The sequence below is a fragment of the Cibotium barometz genome, chromosome 33, assembly GCF_041138505.1.
Source record: "Cibotium barometz isolate CiBa-2024 chromosome 33, ASM4113850v1, whole genome shotgun sequence".
Taxonomy (NCBI): Eukaryota; Viridiplantae; Streptophyta; class Polypodiopsida; order Cyatheales; family Cibotiaceae; genus Cibotium; species Cibotium barometz.
Genome location: NC_141078.1, coordinates 25,642,663 through 25,657,132, shown reverse-complemented (window position 1 = coordinate 25,657,132; position 14,470 = coordinate 25,642,663). Strand labels below are relative to the sequence as shown.

Below are 14,470 nucleotides of genomic sequence, written 5' to 3'. Positions count from 1 at the left end.
TACAATGCTTGAGAGGGTTTTTACTTGTTAAAACCTGCGTATATGTTTTAAATAATCATAATATTTGAGGGTTTCCACATATGAGGGTATAGAAACTCCAAACTTGGTGCATGTACAAAATTATTTCTCAAGGGGTCATGCGAATGGGCAACAATTCATAAATGTACTACGAACACATGGGCTCTTCAATCTTCATACCAAGTAAGCAAGCTTAGGTTAAACCCCACATAGTCTTGTAACATATTGATAAGGATCCTTTTTAGCATACCAACTCATTAAAGTTTAAATTTACATATAGTGTGAAGGGTGTGCCGCCTTAGCATCTTAATGTGTGACTATATGCCTTTGTAGATCTTAATTTGTGACCTATCCTAATTACAATCACTTGAATGGAGTGATATTTAGTCCCAATCACAATGAAGGATGATTAATGTAGCATATTGACGAGGGACCTTTTAAGAATGTAATCACTCTTTGAGGAGGGTGCCTACGTTATTTGTGGAATTACAGAGGTGTTACATAAGGGAAAAATCATAATAAGAGAATGAATCTTTAATCTCTTTATTCTCCGTTGTGTTTTGGCCATAAAGGGCCGCCTCACAAGGTTTTCTCTAGCTCACATGTCCCAATAAAGTGTAGTTAGAGTGATGGGTTGCTCATTATGCCATATATAACATCACCATTTAAGCCATTTCATATATGTAAGGTTAATATAACTACTAAATACTTTGAGGAGCATCTATGCTCTTTTGCATCTCATAGAGGAAATGAAAGCTAGGGGATGATTCATGAGACATTGGGGGTACTTACACCTTGCAACTTTTGTAGGAATATTGTAGCCTTTTTATGATTGACTAGCTCTTGCAAAGAACGAGCATTGGGGGTACTTACACCTTGCAACTTTTGTAGGAATATTGTAGCCTTTTTATGATTGACTAGCTCTTGCAAAGAACGAGCATTAGGCATGGCCCTTAAAGTAGGTAATGTGTAAACTTTTTTGCCACCCAAAAACCTTCACGTGAGGGGTGACTAGAAAGTTGAGTTTGTGTAAGTGGGTGCTTTTAGCATCAAATGCACATTTGCACATTATTTTGGCCTTGAACCAACTATGCGATATTTTCTAGGACAAGGGAAGAGATCCTTTTTGATTGAACCAAACTTTGGAGCATCCTTGTGTGAAGACAATCATGCTCACACTTTAGGTGTCAGCTACTATTCTCTTGCCACATATTATATTCTCTCATTACCTATTTAAATTGTGGAAATATTACCTTAGGAGATGCATGTTGAAAGTGGAAGTGCTTATTGCATTTGCAATAAAGGTTTATGTACCATGGTGTTTGGTAACATATATCTTTTGAAAAACCGATGAAACTTGCAGAGGAGTAGGTAGATTGTATGTCATATTTTGCTTATACCTATGAACCATGGATGGGAAAAATTGCCAATGTCCAGCCTCATATCCATGATGGATAAAATGTGTAACTCCAAGGTAAGCGAGCCATACTAGAGCACTTGACAAAAATTATGAATCTTCAATTGAACTTGGTCTTTTTTTTTTGGCACAAAATTGTCATCCAAAGGTTGGAAATTCTTGCCAAAGATATTATAAACTTTTACAGTTGAAAATTTGGATCATTGGCAAATATGGAAGCCAAATTAAGTGCAATGGGGGGGGAGAGAGAGAGAGAGAGAGGGTGGTGTCATAGGTGGATATGATCTGGCGTCTTAGCTTAAGTGGGACCAATGTGTGAGGCGAGTTGCACAACGGGGCCTAGTTGGGACCGTCTGTCCGGCATTACAAAAGTAGAATCTCTCTACTTCTTTGTAGAGGAGGTGCGGGGGAGGGAGCGGGCGGGGTGTGTGTGTGTGTATGTGAAGATATTCACAAAAAACAAGGAGTACATCCGATGGATGTTCACAAAGGTCTACCTATATTTAGAGAGAGAGAGAGAGAGAGAGAGAGAGAGAGAGAGAGAGAGAGAGAGAGAGAGAGAGAGAGAGAGAGAGAGAGAGAGAGAGAGAGAGAGAGAGAGAGAGAGCCTACTCTGCGGGACGATACGCCACGCGAGAGAGAGGCTGAGCAAGAGAGAGAGGCTGAGCAAGAGAGAGAGAGAAGAGCCTGGTGTTGGCATCATACGCGAGAGAGAGGCGGCGAAATGAACTCTCTGGAGGAAAACTCCGGCAAGATCCCACCACCTTTGGCCCTCCCACTACCACATGTCAAAACCAGAAAAAAAAGACCTTTCTAAGGTTTTCAGCTTACACCTATACTAAGGTTCAAGTCCCCTCTCACCCTCTGACTAATTAATTATTACAAAAACAGAGTGTGTGAAGGAGGCCTTTTCAAACATCAACTTTTAAACACTTTTGCTTCGACGGACCAAAATGGCTCTACTTTCCACGCAATAAGACTGTCTCGGACTGAACTTCGTACGTTTATCTCTGAGATGACTCTAATCAACCTGGGATTTTTATTTTTAATCTCTTGTAGTTCTTACATGATGGCACAAAGCAATTGAATCTCTACTTAACAAAATCACACGGTAAGCTCCCTTCTTTACTGTTCAATTCGGCTCTTATATGCATTTGCTCATCAGTCTAATCAGGAAACCTATGCTGTTAATTACGCTTGATAATCCCATATTTAAGAGAGGGGGTCTCTCTGAGACAGACATGGTCCTGTCTTACTACATACATGCACACTCACATGATAATGCCATGCATAATACTAACCTTCCTGCACTTGTTTGAGACATCCCTTCTAGTTTGATTTGCAATGTTGTGAGGTCTTGATCCATGTAGACCCTGTGTCTCTCATTATTTGCCCTCTTTTTGATCACTGTGGTTGGTGCCTACTCTGAACTCTCTGTCAACTCCTTTGGGTTATGGTCCATGAATGTGGCTCCACAAAAACAGGATGCAGAGAGTCTTGAGATGGCTGAAGACATCTGTGGATGGGCTTCAATTGGAGCTCTATTTGGGTGGTCTTGTGGTTGTTGTATGTCTCGCGCAATCTGTGTTAACCAATCCCGGAAAGAAAAAAGTAACAAGTGTTTGGATGGTTTCTTCTCATACGCAATTGCGCTTTATCAAGAGTCGCTGCTGCGCCCATGCCTGCAAATCTCATGCAAGAAGGGAGCCACATACTTCCATTCCTCATACTTGATGACTCTATGTGGAGGACCAAAGCCCTCTTTGATGACAATGATAGGGTCCTTGAACCTCTTAGTATGTTTAACGATGGAGCATTGCATGTTCGTTTGTGTACACGTCGTGTGTTACATACCATGCATATCCAAAGCTCCCTTTTGAGATGCATTTCTTCGGCCATCTCTACACACAACTATGTGATGAAACATGAAGTGATCCATAGGAATCCTCATTGCAATGCATGTGTGAGAAATAATGAACAGCGGTAGACTTCCAACACGCAAGGATTCACAAGTATCATATTCTCATCACTTGTAATAATGATGAAGATTTACAATTGTAACCTATTCCCAAAAGATGACCCAAAGGTGATCTCCCTAAATGTCAGTCCAATTCTTGTTGTAGACTCCTACACATTAGCAAAAATGCTAGCTGCAGACTTGATTCCACCTCTCCAAACCACTTGTAGACCAATGCTCTATTGGAAGAAGCAAAGAATCATCCACCATCAATTAAAGAGTGAGCAAAGGTTCAAAATATTAAAGGTCATTTGTAAAAGAATCTTGGTAATAACCATGATCAACACCACAAAGCAGATGCCAAGGGTAGCCGCTTTTGACCCTATATTCTAGGAGATAATTTGGGAAAGAATTGTGGAGAGAATGAAGGCAAAGGAATTTCTTTAACTCGTGGGCTTATCAGCTCATATGCATATATTTGGAACCTATTTAATGGCCATGGATCAACGAAGAAGTGCTCTTGCTTATCCCCTTTGGGGATCATCAATTGGGTCCAAGAGTAGTCCTCACATCAAGTCTTAAAGCATTATATCCATTGGTTGGTGAGATCAAATACAATCATTAATTTAGGATTAGTGCTAATCATCTTGGGTTTTTTTGGATCTATGAAGGTTCAAACTAAGCATTAGGGAGTTGCTATTTCATATTTTATTATTTGTTTGCCCAACCCCTCTCATTTGGGCATCCAACTGCATCCTCGAAGTTGCTCTTTTTTCAGCCTATCTCATTAAGGGGGAGCATTGCTCTAATGTTGATTAAGGAGTGTCATTAAGCCTTAAACCTTTGTTGTAAGCATAGTTGAGAGAAACTGGAAATAGAAACAGCAATGGAAAGAGATATGAATACGGAAACATAAATTTTCAGGAGGGCGGAAACGGAAAAAAGAAAATGCCACATCAGCAAAGAGGACTGAGGGAAAGGAGGGGCTGAAAGTTCATGGTTGTTTGCACACACATGTGATCACATTATGACATGAATATTAAGGTTTAAGAAAATAGAAGGGGAATAAAAGGATTATCAGTTTATGTGTGTAATTTTTCTTATACACTCATGTTGATTTGGGTGAAAAAAACTTTGAAATGCCTAGTGTAGTGGGAAATGGCAGCCCAAAAAGTTTTCCCTGGTGGTTGAAATGTTTCAGCCAGCCGTTTCGGGGTTTCGATGAGAGAAACACGTTTCGTCCCCCATAAGGATGACAAAGCATTGGCTATTATTGCATTAGCACTTCGTGATAACTACATACATCACATCACTAACCTAGAGACATCTCTAGAAGCATGGGACAAACTAGAGGAATTGTTTGGTGGAGCGAAGGGAAGACTCTAAAATTGCATTGAAGATTGAGTTCTTTGAGCTCAAGCTAAACTCTCAAAAGTCATTTGCTGCCCACGTGAACCACATGAAGAGGTTCATGATTCAACTCAGCCATTTTTGGACCGGTGGATGACGATGATGCAATAGCACTGCTCTTAAAGAGCATGCTGGATAAGGAGTATGGACACATAGTCACTACTCTTAAAAACCTCCCATCTCCGACACTTGAAGGCATCACTTTCCTCCAAGAAGATCAAAGGAAGAGGCGGAGACCAAGCTTTCTTCTCCAAGTAAGCTTACAAAGGGCCACCCAAAGGTAAAGGTAAAAAGTGCAACTTTTGTGGTAAACCTGACCATGAAGAGATGTAACTTTTGTGGATAAATGAACCATGAAGAAAAGGATTGTAGCTTCAAAAAGAAAGCATCCACAACACATCTTGCAAGCAATGAAGAAGAAGCCGACCTTGTCCAAGTTTATGAGCCAAAGAGGATATTCATCATTGTCTTGGATGATATTTTGGTCTTAAGCAAGACTAAAGATGAGCATGGGAAGCATGTGGAGACGGCCTTGTGGTTGATTGATGCCCATAATTTGCGGCTTCATGCTCAAAAGACAGAGCTTTTCATGGTCAGATTTCTTTTTTGGAACATGTCATCTCTGAGGATGGAATCTCGATGGATCCGAAGAAGAAAGGCTCATTCAGGATTATCAAGAAGCTCGGTGATGTAGTTTTTAAGCTGGAGTTACTGAGCCATTGGAAGATGCATCATTTGTTTTGTTCGAGCAACCTTGTAGAGTATCATGGGCTCCACCGGATGAGGATTAACCCGAGTTGGTTGATGGACTACAAGAGGTCTTAGTATTGGAGTAGGTTGTTTTGCACTAGCACAAGTAGGGTTCTTGTCGAAAGAAACTCCCGTATCTCGTCAAGTTCAAGGGCTACCCAATCTAGCTGGCAGTTTGGTTTTATGAGGATCAATTCACTTACGAGTCTCGCCCGTTGTTGAGAGCTTATGAAGAGGCCATGCACTTGAGGATAGTTGTGATGCAAGTAGGGGAGAATGTGACACACCTACGAGTATGCAAGGCATAGCTGGACATCAAATAGCAGCCAACATGCAAAGTCGGATAGTGCAAGTGACACGTGGCACTGCCATGTGGCAATGATGATGTGGCGGTAGTGACTTGGCAATCGGGTAGAGGTAGCCGATAGTAATACTACTAGCCGACTGGGAGAATTGGTGCAGATATACATGTGGGTAGCCAAATCGTCATATTCATTTGCTTTCTAGGAGTGTACATCAGCTGTGATTTGATGTCTTCATTCTCAGCCACATCTTGTACTTGAATTTCAGTTGTGTTACTCCATCTTCTATCTTTACAGTTCTATCCCCTTGTTCAAGAGTTAAAGTGGATTTCTTAAACTCATGCAAACATAAAGGTATAAAGAAGGCCTTGCTGTGTGTTACATGATTGTACTGCTGACTGGGAGAATTGGTGCAGATATATATGTGGGTAGCCAAATCGTCATATTCATTTGCTTTCTAGGAGTGTACATCAGGTCACAGGGCTGTGATTTGATGTCTTCATTCTCAGCCACATCTTGTACTTGAATTTCAGTTGTGTTACTCCATCTTCTATCTCTACAGCTCTATCTCCTTGTTCAAGAGTAAAAGTGGATTTCTTAAACTCATGCAAACATAAAGGTATAAAGAAGGCCTTGCTGTGTGTTACACGATTGTACCGGTTGGATGCTACAATGTTGTTGCTTGTGTGGATGAAAGATCACAAGGTGGAGAAAGAGATAGAAAAGAATGAGATAAGAAGGCTAGGAAATGCATAAACTACATTGCTATAAACCTTTCTAATGAACTACTTGGAGAGCTCAGGGATGCTACAAGTCCTCAGCTTGTATATGGGACAGCTTCAAGAAGATGTTTGAAGTTTGAACCAGATACAAAGGCAAGGAAGATTAGTCTAAGGGACAGTCTTTCAAAGGACTTCAAGAGGGTAAATGAGAAAACAATACAGTTTTTTTCAAAGGTAGAAGGATGTTGTAGATCAACTTGCAACTTTAGGAGAGAAGCTAAGTGATGATGACCTTGTTCAATACACTTCAGGTGGACTTGGACCTGAGTAGAAGTCTTTCAAAACTTCCATCAATGTTAGAGAGAAATTTCCAAAGTATCAAGAGCTGAAGAACCTCATCATTCAAGAGGACTCCTTACTAAACCAAACATCTCCTTCAAACAAAGATAAGCAAGCATTGGTTATGAATGGAAGAGGTAAAGGCTTCAATAGAGGTGGTAGGTCATTATATAGAGGAAGAGGAAGGTTCCAACCAGTCCATACAATATGGAATTCTCAGTCAAATATTTCAGCAAATGACCAAACAAATCAGCCTTCTTTAAGACATCAAAACAGTTCATATTCAAGCCAAAGAGGTAGAGGATGGTCTCCTAGAAAGAGACAAGGTTATCGTAGCTATCAAAGGAAACATGGAAGCTGCAATTTTTGTGTAACATTCAGAAGCTTACAGATAGGATTATACTTCGATAACGAAGATTCAGCACCTTGGTTCTTGACTTGCACAATGTAGCGGAAAAGAGAGAGAGAGAGAGAGAGAGAGAGAGTTGTATTAATGTCTTCAAGAGGCCAAAATGACCTATGAGACCAAAAGGTTACATCATATCCATGAGGTACGTCATCTTGGGTACAAAATAGTAATAAAGAAAGATAACAAAAATCTAGAACTATAAAATCTGATCTAGGTACATGAGCAGAGAGCTCACATATCACCCCTCATGGGCCGTTGTGACATGGTGCTCAAGGTGGTCAAACTGAGCTGGCGCGAGAAGGTCTTGCGATGATGGGAGATGATGGCTTGGATCCTCCTGTGGTGGCGTGTGCGAGGGCCGTGGGGTTTGGGGCGTCGAGCTCTGCATAACTTAGTGGCTCTGTCGAGTGTCACACCTCTCAACCGAGCTCTTGCAGTAGCCTGTGGTTTGGGTATGGTGGGTGGATCGGCCCTCCAAGCGCTGGTCTGGAAGAAGTCGGTGAGAGAGAGAGAGAGAGAGAATAAAGAAACTTATATTAAACATCTCCAAAAGACCCAGTGGGTCTATGAGACCAAAATTGATACAATAGTGTCCATGTGATCTCATCATGGTACAAAAGAAAACAAAGACTAGAGCTATGAGTTGGGCATAGTTGTCAGGTACACCGTACGATTGGTACAATACGATACCATACAGGAAAATACGGTATGATATATATTTTTTTCTCATCGTACGATAAAATAGGGTATTTTAAAAAATAAATTATAAACTTAGGAATTTCCAATTCAAGATATGGAGTATTTTAAAAAGGAGGGAAGCATCATAGTACAAAGGAAGCTCAAACAGCCATAGACAAGAAAAAACAAGACCATTACCCCCCCAAAAAATTTTTTTGGGGAGTTTTTTGAAAAAAAAAAGGTTGATTTTTTTTTTGGGGGGGAAAATCCGTATGAGTACGTGCGGTATCGTACCATACGGTATTCCGTACAATATGGTGTACGGAAACAACTATGGAGTTGGGAATGTCAAATCCGAGCCATATGATACAAAGTAGGACCGTCATCATCATACAACCTAACCCCCCGGTAGGGTGAGGGGCCATCAAGGATATCGAGCATGGGGTTAGCGTGTAGAATGTCACATGCACACCCATTAGGTGTACCAATGACATGGCATTCGTAAGCATTTAGTAGATAGCATACATGATCATCAAGTATTATCCAGGGCATTTATAGAATTTATCTCATCATGTGCAGCATGTATGGGACTGTTTCAGCACCAACATCAGCACATAGGTCTTCATGAGCACTTAGGGTATGTAAGCATCATGGTCATGGACTGCAAAGAGAGGGCGAGTGTTAACTTGAGAGAGAGATAGGGCGAGTGTTGAGAGGGGTAGAGAGAGAGAGAGAAGCCGACAGGTTCTAGTCAACCAGCCGACAACATTTGTTGGCATTTATGGCAGTCGTGAGGTCCCAAACACCAACTGACAGCAGAAGGTTCAGCCGACTCAACATGTATCTCAGTCGTGGGCACATTAGCAGCTGCCAGCATGCTCTTATGTGTGTGTGTGTGTGGAGAGTGCGCGTGTGAGAGCATATCTTGATACAGAGTTCTACACCCACTATTGGGCACTGATGACGTTAGTGGGGATGTCGTAGTATCTAGTCCATACTATGCATAATGGAGTTGATAGTTGTATAGTCTTGTGGATTGACTACCATGAGTATATAACATGCCCGTTCCTAAAAGGTGAATTTGGGCATGTTCTTGGATTCATCTAGGTATATAATTCAGCCATATTAGCGGACATGCAGATTTCACATTGTGAAGTTTTCGTCCGAGTTGCGGCCAGTTGATATTGTGCTTATTCTTTCTATCTTTAGCGGTGCATTTGCCCTATCAACTACTTATTTGCTGCACTAATTCTTTCTATTTGCTACTTCCCTTAGTGCTAGGCTTCATTACTGAGTCTGCCTTGCATCTACGGAGGTTTGATAGAAACTCAGTACGAAGGGCTTTGTGTGAATATATGCTCTTGTGTGTGTGTGTGTGTGTGTGTGGAGTGCGTAGGAAAAAGGAAAAGAGCAGCATGATTTGCAAACTTTAAAAAAGACTGTCGTACCTCGTCGTCAGTCTCTTTTAACAAGAAACTGGACAGCCACTAATCATGCTAGTACTTCAAATTCACCGTTTCTTTCTTCTTCGGTCTCAAAGTTGTGGTCGGACATTGTCAGAGGTGGTCCATCGGGCATGGACTCGGCCCCTAAATATGCGGATATTTTAATGCATGAGGGTCAGCCTTCGGGGTCTGATCCCACAGAAGACATGTCAGACACTTGATCTTATGTTTTTTCTGCATTGTACATAATCTGTATATATATCATGTTTAATGCTCCAATAAAATGTTTTTCTTACAATACTAGAGGCCTCTGTGATCATAATAAATGGAGGCAGTTTTGGCATTATGTATATAAGATGCATCCACATATAGTTTGCTTGCAAGAGCATAATCAGCATGCAATGACGGGTCAGGATGGTCATTTTGCTGGATATGACATTTTTTATGCCGGTTCTCGAAACTTCTCAGGGACTGCAATGCTAATTCGGCATGAGCTACAGCCTATAGTGGTACATAATGATATGAATGGACGATGGATGGTGGTTCAATGTTGTCTATATGGCCAAATTTTTGAATTTGCCACAGTTTATGCTCCTCAGCGCTCTTTACATCGTGCTCAAATTTGGAAAGAGATTGATGATTATCCTTGGTTACATAATGCTTTTATATGTGGTGACTTTAATAATGTTCCTTCTCCAGAGTATAGTTCCACTGGCCGCATACATATGCTTGGGACAGAAAGATCAGCATGGGAGGATCTTATATCTAATCATAGTCTTTTGGATTTATGGTGCCATGTATGTCCACATGATGCAGGGTTCACTTTTAATCATAATGCTTTTAAACATATTTGGACCCGATTGGATAGATGGTATTTACTCCATGCGGATCAATTTGATGATTATATCTGTAAAATGTGGATAGATCGGACACTTTGTCTTTCAGATCATGCCCCCTTATGGCTGGGACTATATTTTGATATGCCATGTGATGAATTTTTGGCTTCCCGGGCTCGACTGCTCATCTTAAATCATAGCTATTTGCAACATGATCATTTTAAAGAAATGGTTCTCCATGCTTTGGTACCACTTTACCATCAGATTTATGAGGACATTGATATTGCGTGGTTCCATTTTGTTCATCGCATGCAAGCTGTGATTATTGACTATGGGCGGTCTTATATGCATGATATTCGTGAAGCAGTCTTGCAGGCAAAACAAACATGTGAATGCCTCACTGCTACTGCTCAACAAAGGCTTCTCCTACAGTGTGAGCAAGATAATTTATTGCAGGCAAAGAATGTTATTATGCTAAACGAGCAGCGTAAATTACAAAAGTGGATGGTTCGCTCTCGTCAAAGGGCATTGCTGGATAAAGGTTGCTCTTCTAAACAATTTTTCAAAAGTTTGCATCAGTCCAGGGAGAAAGAGAATATTCGCAGAGTTAAAAAGTCAGATGGCCAATGGTCTGATTCTATGCAAGAGTTGGCTGACTTGGCTAAATGCTATTTCTCTTCTCTTTTTGCCTCGAACTCGGAAGTTTCTCCAGAGGTTTTAGAGGCCCGTTGTAAACTTTTGCAATATGTGCAACCTATTATCTCGCCCGCCGATGCAATGGTATTAGAGGAACCTTTTTCAGAAGAGGAATTAAAGGAAGCCTTGCGTTCGATGGGTAAATGCAAATCACCTGGCTGGGATGGTTTGACTTTGGAATTTTTTATTGCCTTCTGGCCTTTTCTGGAAGAGGTGATCTTATTCATGATCAATAAAGCATGGCAAGATGACTGTTTGCCAATGTCTTGGAAGCAAGGATTACTCAAGCTTTTTCCTAAAAGACATCTTTGTGAATCCTTTTCGCATTGGCGTCCTATCACTCTTATGCCAGTTATTTATAAATTGGTTACTAAAATGCTGGCGAACAGAATTAAAGGTTTTCTGCATGATGGATTACATCCTGCTCAATATGGTTTCATTCCTCGTAGGCAGATTAATGACAATCTGGCTAATGCATATATTGGTATGGAATATGCCAAGTATACTAAACAGGATGTACTTGTGCTTCAGATTGATATTGAAAAAGCCTTTGATACAGTTTCCTGGGACTTTGTTGCCATGACTATGGCCCAGTTGGGCTTTGGTTTAAAGTTGCAACGTGTTGTGTACTTCCTCTACAGTGATAGTGATGCTTCTTTGATACTTGGCTCTCGGATTACCGACCCTTGGAAATTAGAAAGATCTGTAAGACAGGGTTGCCCTCTGAGTGCGTTGCTATATGCTGTGGCTACTCATCCTTTGCTTACATATCTAGATCATTTGACAGCTTCCGATGTGCTTCATGGATTGCAATTGCCTAATGGCAAACAATTTTTAGCACAGGCGTATGCTGATGATTCTTTTTGTATGCCCCGCAATACGCAATCGGATGTGCAAAGATTAATGGAGGCACTAGAGCTGTTTGGGCAAGCTGCTGGCCTTTATGTTAACTTTCAGAAATCTAAACTTTTGGCTCTTGATGCTCGGTCTTGGCATAGTTTAATTTGGCCAGGTGAAATTCCTTCACAAATGCATGTAGTCAGACACTTGGGCTACCCATTGGGATGGCATATTTCTAATCAGCAAATGACTCAATGGGTGATGCAACGGTTGAATCAGAAACTTAATTACTGGAAGCTTTCTACATGGCCATTGCATGTTCGTTTAAGGATTGTACAGGCTATTGTCATGGCATATATTCAATTCTTTTTGCCACTAATAATGTGGAGAAAAGTGGACATTGATCGTTTTATGTCTTCAGCCATGAGCATTTTTTGGAAAACCAAACATGCTAAGAGGGGCCTTAACCTTCTCTCGCTCAAGAAGCTATGTAGTCCCAAACAGCATGGAGGCTTGAATATCCTTAATATACACTTTCATGCATTGGCACGAAAGTCCACCTTGCTGTTGGAATTTGTATCTCAGAGGCAGCCTTGGGCGATTATGTTGGCAGATATGTGTGTTGAGATGTCCACTAAATCGTTTGGCAACTGGACCATCACGCATTGGGATGCTGTGTTTGGCCATTTTGAAGGCAAGATTGCTGGTTGTCCTTTCTCCACAAAGTTAATTTTGGCATGGAAAAAGCTTACACAGTTTCTCAGCTGGACTCCTCGAGTGAATACTAACTGTAATTCACTGCGTTTGGAAAGCATTCATTGGAGTAGAGTTTTTGAGCGACCTTTGGCTGTGCAAGAGCCTAGAAAAGCTTATTTCCTTGCCAAAAAGGGTGTCTATTTCATTGAAGACGTGCTAGATGATAGTGGCCATGTTCTGTCTTTTATAGATGCTTGTCCTAAATTTGGCCTAAGTCATCATTACCGTCCCCTATGGGAAAAGATTGAGAGTTTGTTGGCCCCTTTTGAGCCTCTTCCCGCTCTTGAAGAGTCGGATAGGTTGCACGATTGGAGCTTGCATAGGCCCATACTTACTCGTGGTCCTTTGTCTCTGCTACAGCTCTCGGTGCATACAGTCTATGGCTTTCTCCTTCCTGAAATTTGGGTTCATGATTATGCAAATGATGCTTGGAGAATGCATAAGCCTTTGGCTTGGTGGAAGAAAAGGCTCAGGATGATATGGAGCAGTAAGATGCCGTTAAAATGTCGGCTTTTTCTATGGCGATGTCTATTGGCTGTTCTGCCAGTTGGCTCTTTCCTGGCAAGGCACCATGTGACATCTTCAGATTGTTGTGTTTGTGGAGCGCATGATGAAACAATTCTCCATCTGATGTGGAATTGTAATGCAACTAAACTTTTGCTGGATCATATAACGGCTCTTCTTCGAGCTCGTTTCCCTTCTGCTTCTTTTGGGAAACATTTTTGGTTGTTTGGTATTTTTTCTCCTGCTCTCAGACAGTATAGGGCTTTTTTTGATTGGCTTCGTTACTGGGCCATGTGGACGATTTGGTACTCTAGGAATCGGGCTGTTTTTGGTGAGCCGCCCATTCAAGCCTTTCACTATTTCAAAGAATCTTTACATCAATCCCTTTATGATTGTCTCTCTCTACATGAGATTGACCCATCATTGTATAGCCTTTTCACGGATATATTTTGATCATGCCCCTGTTCACTATGAACTCTGGCATTTCTTGTATATGATGCTTTTTGTGGGTTTTCCTCATTCTGAGGTTTCCCACTAGTAATCGAAATAATCATTACAAAAAAAAAAAAAAAGTGTGTGTGGAGTGCGTATGTGAGGGCATATCTTGATACAGAGTTCTACACCCACTATTGGGCACTGATGGGGTTAGTGGGGATGTCGTAGTATCTAGTCCATACTATGCATAATGGAGTTGATAGTTGTATAGTCTTGTGGATTGACTACCATGAGTATATAACATGCACGTTCCTAAAAGGTGAATTTGGGCATGTTCCTGGATTCATCTAGGTATATATATTAGCAGCAGCCGACTGCAGTACAAGTACCCGACCAGTAGCATTTACCCATATAAAAGGGCATCACATCATTTCAGTCATAAATCATCTAATAGTTTCAACATATTCTTAGCGTTTCCTTCCTAGGGAGCAAAGGGAAGACATCAGATCAACATCTTCATTCAGCAATTCATCATCAGCATATTCAACAGCATACAATTCATCTTCCTACCTCCTACATAGAGGAAAGCCGGCATCTAAGGGTGGACCTCAGCATTGGAGAAAGGATCAGTCATTCGTCATCAGCATTTAGCATCTCTCTCATCCCGAGAAGGATATTCTTTAGGACAGCATCATAGATCTGTTTAGATCTCATTGTAAACACATTCATTTAATATAGCTGTAGTGCATTGCATTGACACCATTGTCTATCTCTTAAGTATCATTAAGTGAAGTTTAGTATTAGTCTAAGGTTGTTTTACTACGATTAATCCCCCGCATGTCACTTTGGTATCAGAGCTTTAGAGGATAAGCAGCCTTAGTTCATGTTCATCCCTCAAGTCATTCAGTAAACCATCATGTTAGTCACTTCCGTTCCGTTAAATCTAGTTTTCAAGA

General features: G+C 41.0%; 1 protein-coding gene across 3 annotated transcripts in view; it reads left to right on the top strand.

Annotated features, from left to right (window-relative positions):
• The first annotated feature begins 2,366 nt into the window (after positions 1–2,366).
• LOC147619438 (uncharacterized) overlaps positions 2,367–14,470 on the top strand; it is a 45,800-nt gene continuing 33,696 nt past the window's right edge. Inside the window, exon 1 of one of the 3 annotated variants that reach the window (XM_086773104.1) lies at positions 2,367–2,433. The gene's annotated coding sequence lies outside the window, so the exon portion shown is untranslated. Of the gene's footprint in view, positions 2,547–14,470 lie in introns of all 3 variants that reach the window. The other 2 variants (XM_086773100.1, XM_086773103.1) reach the window with 2 other exon arrangements.